The following is a 17,581-nucleotide window of genomic DNA, read 5'->3' as shown; positions in this document are numbered from 1 at the left end:
CACTTACTATGTAGCCCAGGCTGGCCTCAAACTCACACAGTCCTCTGCATCAGCCTCCCAAGTACTGGAATTATAGGTGTGCATCGCCACACCTGGTCATCTTCACATCTTGCTTGAATATTAATCCTTCAGGTTAATAACACATGCAACATTCAAACATTAATGTACCTAATACTTACTATTTGCCACACACTGACGTTCTAAGTGCTAAGACTACAGTTTGCCACTGGGGAAACAGAAATCCTTGTCCTCCTAGAGCTTATCATCTAACAATTAATGTTGTTGTCAAGAATCAAGTCACTTTGTTGATCCCTTGATGTGTGTTTTACCTGCACTGCCTCTGGCCTAGTGTGCATGTTAACTCATGAGTCATCCTACTTGAGGCTCTATCACCTAGAGCTGGTTTCAGTGATAATGTTCAAGAGACCAACAACTTACCCTTCTAGTTCTTACTTTTAGACTAATGACCTAAATTCTCTGTGTAGGCTGGCTGGCTGGGTTTCTTTCTTTCTTTCTTTTTGTCTAGAGCAACATGCCTCTCCCACCTCATCAGCTTCATTCTTCTACACAACTATGGACTTCCCTTATTTGCTGACTCAAATCAATCCAGATTTAAAATAAAACCAAACCAAACAAAATAAAACCAACCAGCACAGATTGATGTGTCTTCTAGATTTGTGGTAATAGAAATTTTTGTACTCTGTAGAAAATTTTTGGAAAAAATCACCGAGCCAACAGCGCTCAAAAGTTGTATTACATTTTTGAGATGCAAATGACAGATGTAGTTACTGCAGAATATGGGAGAAACATAAAGAGATTTAAGACAAATTTTGTTGATGGACATTTGAGCTGTTTCCAAGATTTAGCTAATACATTAGCAGTACTGTTTGCAATCTCGCTGTTTGAATGCCCACTTTGTATGCTTTACTTTTGTAACTTGAACAACTATTTCTAAGAAGACACTGTGTAATTTATCAACTAGTGATTTCTTACTGTTTATTTTTTGAAATTATGTATTATTTCTAACCTTTTTCTGTTTTGTTTTTTTCTCTTTAAATAAAATTTTTAAAAAAGAATATGTTTGCATAAAACAATAAAACAAAAAAAGATTTAGCTATTACACACTGTGCTGCTATAAATTGGTCCACAAATATTGCTGTGGTATGATTTCTCTCTTTCTTTCTTTGGTACCTGGAATTGGCATGATGTTTTTAATTCTTCTGGGAAAATACCCAGAAGAGAAATAGCTGGATGGAATGGGATCTCTTAATGATAGCTTTTTTGAGGACTCTCCACCCTTATTTCCATTCTACACTAGTCTACACTCCTACCAACTATAGAGAAAGGTTCCCTTTTTCCCAGAGCCCTATCAGGATTTGTTATTCATTGATTTCTTGATAATAACCATTCTTTCTGGAGAAAGATAGAATCTCAGTGTTGTTTTATTGGCATCTTGTGAATGACCAGTGATGTTGAACATTTTTTTTGATGTTGAACATTTTATCATATATCTACTTTCCATTTGTGTTTCTTCATCTAAAAACTGTATATTTATCTCAGACAATCATTTTTGGATTGCAACTTTAAATCTGGTGTCCTGATTTTTTTCAGTTCTTTATATGTTATAGGTACTGGTCCTTTGTCTGAGGGATAATTGGCTAAGATTTTTTTCCTCACTCTATGGGTTGTCATTTCACTCTGTTGGTGATTTCTTTTGCTGTCCAAAGCTTTTTAATAGGACGAAGTCCCAGTTGATTCTTTGTAGTATTTCTCACTTAATCAGAATTCTATTCATGAAATCTTTCTGTGTTACTGTGTCTTCAAAAGTTTTTCCTGTTCTCCCTTCTGCTAGATTTAGTGTTTGTTTTAATATTCAGAATGTTGATCTATTTCAATTTTAGTTTAGTGCATGGTGAGAGACATGGGTCTAGTTTTACTGTTTGGCATATGGAAAGCCGGTTTTTCTAGCCCCCATAATTTAAAGAGGCTATCTTCTGGTAAAAGTGTCTGTCCCCTTTCTCAAACATAAGGTAGCTGAGTGTGTATGAGGTTATTTTCACATCTTGTAATTGGTTCCATTGATCCTCAGGTCTGCTTTTTTGCCATTACCATGCTGTTTTTATAGCAGTAGCTTTGTAGTATAATTTCAACTTATTGATTGTGGTGCCTTCTGTCTTGCCTTTGTTGCTAAGAATGGTTTTTGCTATTCTTTATCTCTTCTGTTGCACATGAATTGTAAGAATGTTTTCTGTAGTTCTGTGAGATATGCTAATGGTATTTTTATTGAGATTGCATTAAATCTGTACAAGGATCTTGAGATTATGGCCATTTATTCTTATTACCCATGAGCAAGGCATACTTTTCCATTTTCTGATATCCTTTTGAATCTCCTTTTCAGAGTACTGTAATTTTCAATGTATAGATCTTTTACTTCTTTTGTTAGATTGATTCCTAAGAATTTCATTTTTAGGAAGATGTCAGGTCCATAAGTAGCAAGGTAGAGCCTCTCTGAGAGAAACAGCTCAGATGCTAGAATTTACCATTGTGGAGAAGACTGGATGAAAGGAGAGGGATTCTCATGACCCAGGAAGAAACTAAGGAAAAAGGAAAAGAAAGAAAGAAAAATATGGACAACATGGGGGAAAGCTGAAGCCAGATGTGCTCTCACTGGAGTGGTTCTGATTCATGGTTGCAGCACTCTCACCTGAGCCCGACCAACTTGCAGTCACGGTGCTTTCATCAGAAGCACAGTTGTGCTGAAGTCAGGGGTTGGTGAGCCCCACAGAGAACAGAGCTGGCGTGGAGACCTGCACTAACCTGAGGTGAGTGCTTGAAATTTGGCCCTCACGCGGGAGGAGGTGTGACTGACCAGATGACATACTGGTATTGGGCAGGATGAATCTGAACAAGGAAGGCAGTGACTTCAGTTGGCTGCTCCCCACCCAGAGCAATTGGTGGGATCTGCTTGGGCTGAGTCATGCTGGTACTCAATAGCCAGGGATGAAATTGCCCCCAAAGTTGTCCCAAACCCATTCTGTCTGCGCAGCACATACTAATGTGGTGAAGGCCTCTGCTGGTTGACTGGCTCAGAGGAGTGGGGCCAGCCTACACCACCCCTCCATGCACCTCAGTGACCAGTAGCAAAATGGAGAGGGCATAAATCCCTAGCCAGTACACTTCAGAAGAACCATAACCAATATGGAAAGGGGCTGGGACCTCCACCATACACCTGTATAGAAGAAACAAGAAACATGACAAGAGAGAGAAATAAGAAAAATCCTCCAGCCAAACCAGGGAATATGGGTCCAAGAGAGGTAAATATAGAAGAAATCAAGGGCAGCAAATATGCAACATTGGACACAGCATTAGCTGACATAAAGAAATATCTTCCTGATAATATAGATGAACCCAAAACTGAAATATTAATGCAAGTAAAGCAAGATATAAGAAGATTAATAAAAGAAAAGCTAAGCACCTCTTAAGAAGACACAGATGGAAGAATGGAGGAACACAAAAAAAGGAGAGAAACCTTCGATGAAGAATATAAGAAATATCTAGAATACATGAAACAAATTCAAAGAGATTACCAGGAAACTAAAAACTCCATTTAAAAGTGGCAGAATCGCCTGAAAGAAATTAGAGATAGATTAATAAAACTTGAAGGTAGGTTTGCAATGTGTGATTGTGAAGGGAAGTAGTTCTTAAAAATAACAAGGAAACAGGCAGTAACAATACAAAGGCCAGAAGATGACAACAGGATCTACAATTTAAGAATAAAAAATGTGGTCTAAGCTTTGGGAGGAGCAAAGATGGAAAAGGAAATGATATTCTGATATATGAGGCATACAGAACTCCAGCTTCCTACAACCAAAACAGAGCTACACCCTGGCATATAATAAGCAAGATCCCAGAAATTCAATATAAGAACCAGAATATTAAAAGCTGTTAGAGACAAGAAACAGATAACCTATAAAGGAAGGTCATCAGAATAAGGCAGACTTCTCCACACAAACCATTAAGTCAAGAAGAGTCTAGAGTAAAATATTCCAAGCCCTGAAAGAAAATAACCTCCATCCCAGATTGATATACCCTGCTATACTGTCTCTAGAAATTAATGGAGAAACAAGATGCTTCCAAGACAAAGAGGAACTTGGGAAATTCACGACCACCAATCCAACTCTAGAGAGAATACTGCAGGGCATTCTAGAGAGTGAGAAAAATATTAGAATTCCAGGAACAGTGGCAGAGAGGCCTCAATGGATGGAACAGAAAACAGAATGAAGAAGATAAGCAGACAACTTATGGCAAAAAAAGAGCATAACAGAAATGAGGCAGAGAAGATTTTATTCAAAATTGATATGATTGATAGTATCAAGTCTGAGAGTATAGGCAACTACACTGAAGACAACAAGACTATGATACACATTCTGGTTTGATAATTGCCAGTTTTTGACGTTCTATACTATATACAAAGTTGTGTTTTTACTAATACTGTTATGTACTGATATATTCAATAATACTATGTCTGATGATATAGCCAATTGTATTGGAGATAACAAGAGACAACACAGGAACCATGGTAGAACTCTTTGTACAACAGTCTTATATGTTTATTTCATTTCATGTGTTTATAGGAATATGTTTTGTTTTGCCTTGCTTTGTTTTGTTTCTCCCTCTAATATAGAAAGCATAGAAACACATGTTAAGACTCATGCATGTGTCGAATCTATAAACAGTTTATGAGAACTGATCTTATGACAACATGCTGAAATGAACAGATACTTTGAAGAAAAAGAGACACTAAAATACCCAGTGCTGATCCTGGCGTGTCATAATGTGAAACCCAGCGATAGTATTATTCTTTGTTCAGAGTGATATTAGCCTACTTGGATTTATTCAATCTCAACATAATTGAAGAGATGGATGAATGTATGTTTAAGCGTATAGGATTGATAACCATATTTTTAAGTTTTTGTTGGATAGTTGAATAGAACTGGTTGCAATCTCACTGTTTGAATCCCTACCTTATATGCTTTACTTTAGTATCTTGAATAACTATTTGTAAGAAAATAATCTATAATCATCAACTAGTGATTTCTTACTGTTTATTTTTTCTTTGAAATTATGTATTATTTGGGGCTGAGGATTTAGCTCAGTGGCATAAGCACCTGTCTTGCAAGCAGGCAGTTGTGAGTTCAATTGCAGGTACCGATAAAAAAAAAAAAAAAGAAATTATGTATTATTTCTACCTGTTTTCTGTTTTGTTTATTCTTTCTTTAAATTAAATTTTAAAAACACACACACAAAAAGAATAAAAAATGTGAGTGAAGAAGCAGGGGTAAACACAAAGGAAATACAAAGGCTCTTCACAGAAATAATTAAGGAAAACTTCCCAACCACAGGAAAAGGAAATGATATTCAGATGAGGCATACAGAACTCCAGCCACCTACAACCAAAACAGAGCTATACCCAGACATATAATAATCAAGATCTCAGAAATTCATCATAAGAACAGAGAATAAAAGCCATCAGAGAAAAGAAACATCACCTGTGAAGGAAAACCCATCAAAATCATGGCAGACTTCTCAGCACAAATCATCAAATCAAGAAGAGCTTGGAGTGAAGTATTCCAAGGCCTGAAAGAAAATAACCTCCAACCCAGATTGATATACCCTGCTATACTGTCTCTAGAAATTAATGGAGAAACAAGATGCTTCCATGACAAAGAGGAACTGGGGGAGTTCATGACCACCAATTCAACCCTACAAAAATTGCTGAAGGACATTCTAGAGAAGGAGGAATAAAAACACCAGGATTTCAGGAACAGGGACAAAGAGACCTCAATGAACAGGGCAGACAGTGGAATGAAAAAGAAAAGTAGACAACCAGTGGCAGAAAAATAGCATAGAAGAAATGAAGCAGAGAAGGTTAGCTATAATCTCTAACATAGATAGCCTCAATACACTAACATAAAAAAAAAAAAAACACAGGCAGAGTCGATCAGGAGATAGGATCCATCGAGATGCTCTGTATAGGAAATACAATTAACCTGAATGAGAGTTTATGGACCGAAAGTTAAAGATGAGAAAACAATGCTGTATGTGACAGGGAACAGAAGAGAAATAGTGGCAGCTCATCCAGGACCTACAGATAGGTTGGAAAGACATGCTGCTTTTGTGCAGTATAGAACTACTCAGCTATAAGGAAGGAAAACCTTGAGGCTTTAGTAGGTAAAGGAATACAACTTAAGATCAAGCCCAGGGGTAAAAAGATTCAGAACCACTTAGGTAAAAACAGATTGTACCCCTAACCTAAAAACTAAAGGAGTTACAGTGGGACCCAAAATGTACAGTGCATCCTGTGAAAGTCAAAGAGGAGGAATTGTCTTAAAAAGGAAGGCAGAGGACATTATTAATAGTGTATCAGGATATAAAATCCACATAGTTCTCGTCTTTCTATTTAGTTTGATTATATTCTGTTCTAATCTGTCTACTTGTACTAGATTTGAGAAGACAGACAGCTATTCCAAAAATAGCAGAATATAATACAGTAACCATCCTTGATTTCCTATTAACTTAATCTGAAACCCTGTATAACTTACACTGTCTTATTATGACTGATTTTATTTGAATCTGGTTTGTTAGATCACTGTTTTGTATTGATTGATTTTTTTCGAATCTGTTATGATTGATAGTATCAAGTCAGAGTACATGCAAATACTATGAAGATAACAAGATTCACTAGGATACTCACTCTGGTTGGACTGTTACCTTCTTTTGCAGTCTTATAATGTCTCCAATGTGTTTTTTTATTGATATTGGTATGTAGTGCTATGTTCAGTTTTATTATACCTGATAATATAGACAATTCTATTGAAGATAACAGGAGACATCATAGTAACCATTGTAGATCACCTTGTATTGTGGTTTTATGTGAGTTTTTCATTTTGTGTTTTTCTAGGAATTTGTTTTGTTTTGTCTTGTTTTGTTTTATTTTTCCCTCTAAAACAGAAAGGAAGAAAAAGAGAACACTAAGGTACCCAGTGCTGATTCCATAGCATCATGATGTGAAATCCAGCAATACTATTCTTTGTTCAGAGTGACTTCTATCACAAATATATATGCATCAACTATCAGTGTTTTGTTTCGTGTAATTTCAATGTACATGAAGGTATGGATAGCTATTTTGAAGAGAACGAGAGACACTGTGACAGCCATTGTTGACTTCCTTATTGTCTGGTCTTGAGGACCTAAAATGCCTTCATCATCCTGTTTGGATCAGTTTTATACTATGTTGTTTTGTATGAATTCACTGTATGTGAAGTTTTGGACAAGTATTTGGAGGAAAACAAGAGACAATATAATAGTGAAGGTCTCCGATTGTCTTGCTTTGAAATCTGTGTCTCTTACGTTGTTTTCTTAGGTTCTGTTCTGTTTAATTTTACCCTCCTTAAAATAATTTTTTTAAAAAATTTCATTTTTGGGTTGCAATTGTGAAGGTTGTAATTTCACTAATTTCTCTGTCAATGAGTTTATTGTTTGTATACACGAATGCTATTGATTTTTCAGGGCTGACTTTGTATCCAGCCACACTACTGAATTTGTTACTAAATCTACCAGTCTTTTTTTTTTTTTTGAAAGTATACAACAGAACAAGTCAGAATAAAGCCAAATAAGATCGTACAGTGAAATTGGTACAGAACTTCACAGCAGGTTACCGGGATGAGAGTAATAAGTATCACAGTATATTTTGTTATCTTTATAATAGTTGTTCTTTCAATCCCGTATATCAAAATGAGATGAAATATAGAACACTATAGCACTTATCAAAACAGAATATTGAATACAGCAGTTCCATTAATCAGAAAAGAGCAAAACAGTAATAAAAATATTTGCCTTCAAAGAAATGGTAGAAGGAAGTCCCCCTTATTTGCTATGGTCAACCTCCAAGGAGATGCTCAGATATCTGGTTCCCATTTGCTAATAGGTGGGGGGAGGGGAGGAGAAGGAGGATAGGGGAAGTGGGATATTTGACTCTAGGCTATGTAGCAGTAGGTTCACTATTGCTAAGCAGGGAGGCAGGATGGTCATTTGTTTTCACAGTGTCCTCAGTTCCAACATGGCGTGGATCTCAGGAGACACTGCTAGTTCTCCCCCTGGAAGGGCTGCAGTGTAATCTACCAGTCTTTTGGTGGAGTTTTTGAGGTCTTGTATGTAAAGTATCATGTCATCTGCAAATAAAGATAACATAACTTCTTCCTTTCCTATCCTTATTCTTTTTAATCTGTTGTCTAATTGCTCGGGATAATGTTTCCAGAACTATATTGAATAGAAGTGATGATAACCAACATCCTTGTTCTTTCTTTATTTTATTTTATTTTTTTTGGTAAGTTTGACTAATAGTTTATCAATTTAACTTGAAGCACCAAAGAACCAACTTTTCAACTCATTGATTCTTTATATTTTCTTCTTAGTCTCAATTGCATTAATTTTTCCTTTTATCTTTATAATTTCCTCCCTTATACAAGCTATGGGTTTGATTTGTTCTTCTTTTTCTGGAAATTTGAGGTTCAACTTTAAATTGCTTATTTTAGCTTCTGTTTTCCTGATAAGAGAATTCACCACTGTAAATTTCCCTTTTAGGATTGCTTTCCTTGCATCCCATAAGTTCTGGTATTTGTATCTTCATTTTTGTTTAATTATAGATACTGTTTTATTTCTTCTTTAATTTCCTCTGTGACCCATTGATTATTCAGGAAGGTGTTATTTAATGTCCATATGTTTCTAGAATTTTCCTTGTTATTGATTTTCATTTTCATTTCACTATGGTCAAATAATATGCATGGGATATACATGGGATAATTTTCGTTCCTCTGCATTTGCTTAAGCATGTTGTATGGGCTAGTTAGTATGTGGTCTGTCTTGAAGACTGTCCCACATGCAGCTGGCAAGAATGTGTATTCTGATGTTATGGTATCGAATACTCTGTAGACATCTACTAAGTCCATTTGTTCACAAGTCTGGTTAGGTCTGATATTTCTATATTGATTTTTTTTCTACTTGATCTATGTGTGAAAGTGGAGTATTGAGTACCCCCATTATATTGTGTTAATGCTTGTTTGAGTCTTCATGCCCATTAATATTTGTTTTATATAGTTGAGAACACTGATACTTGGTGCATATATATTTGTGATTATTATTTCTTCATGACATTTTCCCTTAAGAAGTATGTAGTGACCTTCTTTGTCTCCTTTGATAAGTCTTGGTTTGAATTTCACATTGTCTATAAATAAAGTGGCTACCTTGCTTTTCTGGTTTCCTGTTGCATGAAAGTATTATTTTCTATCCTTTGACTTCAGTTAATGAATTTCTTTTTGAACTAAATGTGTTTCTTATATGCAGTATATTATTAGATCTTGTCTCTTGAATTATTCTACCAGTGTTTCTTTTGATTGGTGAACCATTTACACTGATGGTTTTTACATTGAGGGTTATAAATGATATGTATTGGTTTGTTCTTCTCATATTATTTTCCTGTTGTTGGCTTCCTGTCTTTCCTGTCTGTCTAATTGCTCTCTCTGCCTGGTGGCTTCTTTCTACTGGTGTTCTTGTATTTGTGAACTTTTTTTTTTTAATCTCTTTCTGAGGGGCTGGGGATTTAGCTCAGCAGCATAAGCGCCTGCCTTGCAAGCAGGCAGTTGTGAGTTCGATTCCTGGTACCGATAAAAAGGAAAAAGACAAAAAAAAAAAATCTCTTTCTGTAATGTGCTTCACAGAATTTTGGAGAACCTGCTTAGTGGTTATGAATTTTTTCAGTTGTTCTTTGTCCTGGATTTATTTTATTTTTTCATTGATTTTGAAAAATAGTTTCTTAGGATATGTCAATCTGGGTGGCAGATTGTTTTCTTTTATTACTTGAAGTATCTCACTCCAAGCTCTTTTCATTTGAAGCTTTATGTTGAGAAGTCTGTTGTAATTCTAATGGGCTTTCCTTTATAGATGATTTATTTCTTTTCACCATTTTTAATTTCTGTTCTTCTGATGAATTTTTGAAATCTTGATCGTTGCATGTCTTGGTGAAGATATATGTTGTTCTTGGCTATTTGGAGTTCCATATGCTTCACTTATTTATATGTCAAATTCTTTATGTTTGAGAAGTTTTCTGCCACTAATAATGTGAAGAGGTTTTTTTATGGCTTTTGCACTATTTCTGGCTTTCACATTGACTCCAGTCAATCTTTGTAGTTTGTCTTTGTTTCACTAATGGTCCGTTGCTGTTTTTAAAATACTTTTCTTTTTAAGGTTGCTAACTGCAATCCTGTCTTCTAGATCGAACTGTTTCCTTGCCTTTGTTCAATCCATTGCATATACTTTCTTTCTTTCTTTTTTTTATTTTTTGTCTTTTTCGTTTTTACCGGTACCGGGGATTGAACTCACGACTGCCTGCTTGTAAGGCAGGCACTTGTGCCGCTGAGCTAAATCCCCAGCTCCTATTGCATATACTTTCAATGGAATTTTTCATCTCCTAAATTTCTGTTTTATGTGTTTTGTGGATTCCAATTTTTTTCCTATGTTGGGTGTTAATGCTTTCTATTATTTTCCTAATTTCCTATTTAAAATTGGTGTCTCTCTGATAACTTTTGTTTTGTTCAACATTTCTTTTTTTAGCTGGGATATTATTTTTTGTATGGTGTTAGCTACTTATTTTTTCACTTCTGCTGCTATCATTTCCAAAAGTTCTAGTGGGTGGCTTCTGATTTCCTGTATCTCATTGTGTCCTGGACTTGTCCTGGCTGGGGTAGAGTCTAAGGTTGCATTTTGCTTCTGTGTCTTTTCACTTTTTATTTTGTATTTTTCGTTTTACTTTGTTTTCTCTTTAATGCTTGTATGGTAGATATCTTCATCACTAGTATTCAGTGTCCCCTTGGAAATGTCTATTCCTCAGAGATATCTTCTAAATGTAGGTGGTTCTTGGTCTTTGTGTCTATCCCATGGTCTACTGTTACAGTTGATATATTGTGTCAACTTGAGAAGTTTAGAAGTATAACTAACAGATTCAGCATCCTTACTTTGTAAGGATCCAGTATCCTTACTTTGTAAATATCCTCTTCCTGTGCAAAAGAAGGGGACATAGATTTTGTGCTACACCTGCTTGGGGGTGGACTGTAGGGTTATTGCTGCTAGTGAATCTATTTGAAGTGCTGTCAGGCTATTTGCCATTTGTTTTAAGTTTTCAGCAAGATCAAAAGAGAGTTGGTTGAAGTAGATGAGTGATATTAGTATGTGACCCTTATTAACTGTACTGATCCCTGTTGTCATCTCCAATTTTATCAGTAAGGAAATAAATCAGATTACCCCTTTTTGTTTTTGTAGTGTCATCACCTTGATCAGAACCAAGACTGGCCAGGAGCCATTAAGAAGGTCTACTGAAGTGGAAGGGGGAATAGATACTGTAAAGTACATGCAGCTGTCTAGTTGGCACACAGGCAAGAATATGTTGAGTGCCACAGAAAAAGAAGATGGCCTTGGTCTTTATGTAGTCTTTTTGAGAGACTAAGTGAGAACATGTGTTGAAAGGACAGTGACCCCGACAGGTACCAGGTAGCATAAGAGCTTATACAAGTAAGGTCCTTACTCGGAGCAGTTGGGCAAAGGCTATTCCTGTGAGCACATAAAGGGAAAGAGCCACTATTTTGATAAGGTATTTTTCTTACTTACAGAGGAGAGAATTAGCTTTTTTCCTTCCAGATATAACTAGTGATCTTGTCCTATATGTGTGATGCTGGATGAAAGTTTTTGTTTGCCCTAGTGTTTGGGGGTTGAAATTTGGACACTGTTTTATGTTTTATAGTGGGACTACCATATTCATGTGATTGAATGTAGAATTTTTGTAGGTGTTACTGTGGCTTTATTCCCTTATTAAACCATAATAATGACAATATTACAGATATATTGGAGACTTTTAGTGGGGGCCAGTATAGTATGTACTTGGAGCGCCCTTTGTATAATTGGTCTAAATTAGTATTAATTTCTTTTTGAGAAAAGGTCTCTCCATGTAGTCCAGGCTGGATTTGAACTCAATGTGTAGCCCAGGCTGGCCTTCAAGTCTCAACAGTCCTACCTCAGCCTCCCCATTGTTGGGATTACAGGCATTCACTACCATGTCCAGCGTATTAATTATTGTGTACTATAATTACACAGAATAATTTTTTGGTGGATGTTTAAGATCAAGTTAACGTAAAACTTGTGTTAATCAAAATTAACCTTCTGCTAGTAGTAGTGTCATTTTAGACTCCTCAGGGTTACTTTACAAAACGTGTACAGAGCCTTTTAGCTCCTCTGTCAGTGTCATTTTTCAGCACGAGTCATGGTCTTGCTTGACTGTACAGCTTTTCTTAGAATCACAGATGTTTTCCTCTTGGGTGACCTCCTTTTAGCACAGTGTACTTTGGTTGACTCTGTTCCCTGGTGTTGAACAATTTCCTGTTCAGGAGATTTGGTGACTCTCCAGAGTTGCAGAATCTTGCAGAGAAGACTCTTCAGGCTCTGTAATACTAAATACTAAATTTTAGTATGTAGTATTAAATTTTTATTTTAGTGTTGTTGACCTTGGAGAGCCAGTGCTGTAGTATTGGTTAATTGTGTAGCCCAGTTATCATTTTTAGTGTTGGTCGCTAACTAAGCCTTAGTTACCAGTACTGAAGTAGGATCACTAGGTTTAACTATTAAAATCATATCTAGGTGTAGCTAAGATAATTATACTACTAATTTCTGCTAATTCATTGAAAAGGATGGTTTATGTTTATTTAATAAACTTTGCATGCCTGTATCTTTTAATTTGACAACTGCTTTGAAGATAACAATACATAATATATTATCCACGGTTAATTTCCTATTATCTTGTTTATCTTAAACTCTGAAAAAAATACATACACTGTGACTAGAAAAGTTAATTTTTAACCATAATTGTCCTAAACGACAAATTTTTATGGGACACCAGTAAAAAACAGTCATATAGTTTTTTTTTTTAATATGCCAAAGAACAGATAAAATAATGCAAATGTACTAAGTCAAGGTACACTTTTAGATACATTGCGCTGGATTATAATACCAATTGTACTGGATTACAGTTGTCTTCTTTCCTTTTACTCCAATTACCTGTCATATATAAGAAAAACCATATAAGAAAAACAATGCAGTATTTAAGTTTGTGTGTCAGAGTTACTTAACATTATAGTCTCAAGATGCATCCGTTTTCCTATAAATTATTCAAGTTTATCCTGTTTTATGACAGAGTAGTACTCCATTGTGCATAAAGACCACATTCTACGTTTTTTAAAAAAATTTTATTTTGAAAGTGGTAAAATACAACAGAACAAGACAGAATAAAGCGAACTAAAATAGTACAGTGAAATTGGTACAGAACTTCATAGCAGGTTACCCAGATAACAGTAATAGGTATCACAGTATATTTCATTATCTTTAGATAGTTGTTCTTTCAATCACGTATATCAAAATGAGATGAAATACAGAACATTATAGAACGTATCAAAACAATATTGAATAGAGCAGCACCACTAATCAGAATAGAACAAAACAGTAATAAAAATATTTGCCTTCAAAGAGATAGTAGAAGGAAGTCCCCCTTATTTGCTTGTGGTCAACCTCCCAGGATAGCTCAGATTTCTGGTTCCCATTTGCAAATGGGGGGGGGGGCAGGAGAAGAAGGGTAGGGGAATTGGGATGTTTGGCTCTAGGCCGTGCATTAGTAGGTTCACTATTGCTTAGCAGGGAGGCAGGCTGGTTGCTTGGCTTCCCAGTGTCCTAAGTTCCAACATGGTGTGGATCTCAGGAGCTGCTGCTGGTTCTCCCCCTGGAAGGGCCGCTGTCAGTCATATAGTTTTATAGGGAAGATTTGAAATCAGGACAGGACATAAAATTTTAGCATAACAGTTATGTTGGCATTGTTAGGTTCAAACCATTGGGATTTTTATCACTAATAGTATAGTTAAATTTTTATTTTAGTATTGAATACTTTGTCACAGAAAGGAGCCAAAAATTGTTGCATGTGATATTTATTTACCGTCTCTCATTATAAAGCCAAGTTTGAGGCCTTGTTTTTAACCCTTTGACTTATATTTGGAGAAAAATCAATTTTTTAAAATCTCTTAAATTGGCCATGAGTTTATAAAATAAATCTTACAGGTGACATCTTGGGAATAAATATTGGGCTATTTGCACACATGATGTATATTACATATCTTATGTACACTATAAGATCTCTCTCTTGTGTACTTTTGGGGAGAAATAGAAAGAGAAAGAATAAAAAGAAAAGAAAACATGAGACCCTGTTTAGATCTAAGGTAGGCTTTGAAAGCTGTCTGCCTTCTCTAGGGGTACATGATTCCACTGTATGTGTAGCCCTGCCAAACTGAGGTTAGTCCACAGCCTGTCTCACTTTTTTTCCTGACTTGCCTAAGCATCTTTGTCAGTCACACAGAAATCTGTTTTTTTATATCCGTAGTAAGTGCCCTTGTAGCAGGCCTGTAGATCAGGGAGGCCGAAAAAGGTGTTGTACATAACAGTTGAACCTCAATTAAAAAATTTATCCTACAGATTTTTATATCTAGGGACTTGTGACCTATACAAGGTTTTAAAAAGTCTGGAGATAGCACTTAGCAACTATAAATCACATACTGCTATAACACAATGCTGTAACAATTATAAAAGGTTTTATCACCAGAAACAACTTTAGTCAGGAACTCACCAGTATATAAATTGATTTTTAGCGCTGCGTCTTTGAAGGCCTATGTACTTGGAAAACATAAATACATTTAATACATCATAAGGTTAGTAATAATTATTGTCATGGCTATATGTAGAATTTTTTGTATGTATTTACTGGGTTTTCACATTTTAGGCAAATTTTAGATTTTTTCAGATATGTTTATAGGGTGCAGTTGTACTGATAAGAATTAAGGAATGTCTTTAGAGGTCTTATAAGTTTAGCAAACTGCATTTATTACTCAGCATACAAGTGTATCTCATTTATGTAATAACAAAATATTTGTTTAATCAAAGCAAACAGATGTATATCAAGTTTTAAATGGCAGGAAAAACCTTAAAGCAATGACAAATTTTGATTATTTTATATGTTTAAGCACAATTTATATTGTATAAGACAACATGTTAGTTACTATGTATGTATTAGACTTCCATAGTTTTTACTTCTTAAACTTAACTTTAAAAAAGACATAGCATATATTGCTTTTAGATATATAATTAATCATATTTATTGTCAAAAATGCTTTATAAGCCAACATTTGATATAACTTTTAAAACTTAATTTTAGTAACCAAAAGTTTAGCAATAGAAAACACAATATAGACCTTTGTTCTTAAATCTGGATTTGTAAGTTTAATCAGGAGCATCTTAATAAAAAAGCCTTAAAGTTTTATACATAGAGAATATCATCCTTTGATTATAACCAATTTAAATATATGATAATACATTTAATAGCACTTATTGGAGCATGACTTACCTGTTTCTTCATTGCTGGGACAAAATACTCAACACCCAAAGCTAAAGGAAGAAACATTTCAGAGACTGCAGAGATTTCAGTCCATAACTGACTGCCTTCACAGTGGGGGGTGGCATGACAGAGTGACATACCAGAGGAGAAACGCCTTGGTAGGCAGGCAGGAGCCAGCAACTGGTGAGCTTCCTTTCCCTTTAATTTCACTCAAGCTACATGCCCATTGTTTATTCCACCCACATCCAGGGTGGGCTTTCCCATTATCCATACCTACATCATTCTAAATCCATGGACTAATTTAGTTATCACACACGCAATCCATTTTTACATGTGCTAGATTCAGCCACCTATGAAAAACCATTGAGATTTATGCCATAACTGGATGTGTCACTGTAAGACTTTGGGAAAATAACCCAAAAAATCTTGTCAGTGGACAAAACTGAACAAGCTGATTTAGGTAGGTGCTCTCTTAGCTACAAGGGAGAGTCTTGCTCAGCAGTTTATTCAACACCAACGTGACCTTACTTATTTATCTTAAAAATTATTTTACATTATTTATGAGAAACAAATTATAATACCACTTAAGTCACATATGTTTATATATTTATATAATATATATTGCATATATTTATATTATATAGTTATATAAAAAGACAACATGGCTGAGTAGAGGAGGAGCCTCTTTCAAAACCACTTAGAAATTCAACTAAAATACAGAAGGTTATGAAGGGCTGAAGTATAGCTCAACAGTATAGCACCTGCCTGGTACAAGGCTCTGAGTTCTATTCTAGTACCCCCCCAAAAAAGTGTGGGCATAAAAAATGGTGCAAATATTCTTAAATTATAGGTAATTGGAAGAAAGGGGAGGGACATACATCCTGAAACTAAAATCCATCTAACATAAGAGACTAATATATCAAGCAAAACAGACTAAGGACAGTCAGTCAGCCCACCCAGCTGCCAGTGGGTTATAAGATCGAGATAACTGCCTGCCATACTTGGAATCTTAAAAGAAGAAAAGAGTAGGATATGCTAAAATAGTGTGTCTAAATCAGGCTATGCAGGATACACTTAGATATAAACTCCCCTGCCTCTTCTGCCTTCCTCCAAACAGAAGATGCTACAGTCTAGCAGTAAATTCTGCCAACACAAACTGCTCCTTCCCTGACAATCAGGCAGTTTTCCCTTTTTCTTTTTCTCTTTCTTTCTTCCTTTCTTTCTTTCTTTCTTTCTTTCTTTCTTTCATTCTTTCTTTCTCTCTCTGTCTCTCTCTTTCTTTCTTTCTTTCTTTCTTTCTTTCTTTCTTTCTTTCTTTCTTTCTTTCTTTCTTTCTTTCTTTCTTTCTTTCTTTCTTTCTTTCTTCTTCCTCTCTTTTGTTCACCAGAGCACTCAATGGAACTGTCAGGAACAAGATTAAAGACCACAGGGGTGTGTAGCAAATGGAACAGCTAATACCTACCTTGGGACCTGTGTTTTTAAAGAGATGCAGGGAATTAAACAGCTTTGTATCACAGGACTGTGCAGACCCAGGCATCATGCTGCTGGGGTCAGGAGCAGCAGGCACCCCTCCCTTACCTCATTGAATTCACGGAAGTTACAGACTACAGCAGAGGTGGATAGTGGTAACAGCCAATCTTGTAAAGCAACTAATAGGAAGTTATCACTCCACCGTGGAAGGGGAATAAGAATTGGAACAGAGCAGCCTTGGAATGCGACAGCAGGAGCAGAGGACCAGACCATATCATCCTGCAACAAACAAGGCTGAGCAAGGACCAGGAGGAGCCAATGGCATACTGGGCTGAGAACAGCCCTGTCTCTGTCTGAAAACCGCACAGCAACTGAGAGAAAGACTCTTCTAAGAGAAACAGTGGGAGGCCACTAAGGGATATACAAAAAGTACTGGCTGAAGACTTTGGCCACAGTCTCTCCCATCTGGAGGCCAAAATTAGCCTCAAATTCAGTACAGAAACTACTGTAGGCTTGGCAGTGTTATCCAATAGTTTTGGACTCTCAATGGACACCAGAGGAATTTTAGTTTTTTATTTT

At 35.9% G+C, this 17,581-nt stretch overlaps 1 long non-coding RNA gene across 2 annotated transcripts in view; it reads left to right on the top strand.

Moving 5' to 3' along the window:
* Positions 1-17,581, top strand: part of LOC106027564 (uncharacterized) — a 32,572-nt gene that overhangs the window by 1,784 nt on the left and 13,207 nt on the right. Inside the window, exon 3 of one of the 2 annotated variants that reach the window (XR_010039401.1) lies at positions 2,696-17,581. This exon is cut by the window's right edge and continues 13,207 nt beyond it. This is a non-coding gene — a long non-coding RNA (uncharacterized LOC106027564). The other variant, XR_010039402.1, reaches the window with a different exon arrangement.

Source organism: Cavia porcellus, unplaced genomic scaffold (genome assembly GCF_034190915.1).
Source record: "Cavia porcellus strain 051 isolate PalLab524CR breed Dunkin Hartley unplaced genomic scaffold, mCavPor4.1 scaffold_15, whole genome shotgun sequence".
Classification (NCBI taxonomy): Eukaryota; Metazoa; Chordata; class Mammalia; order Rodentia; family Caviidae; genus Cavia; species Cavia porcellus.
Note: the sequence above shows the minus strand (reverse complement) of the source record. Positions and strands in the feature narration are given on the sequence as shown.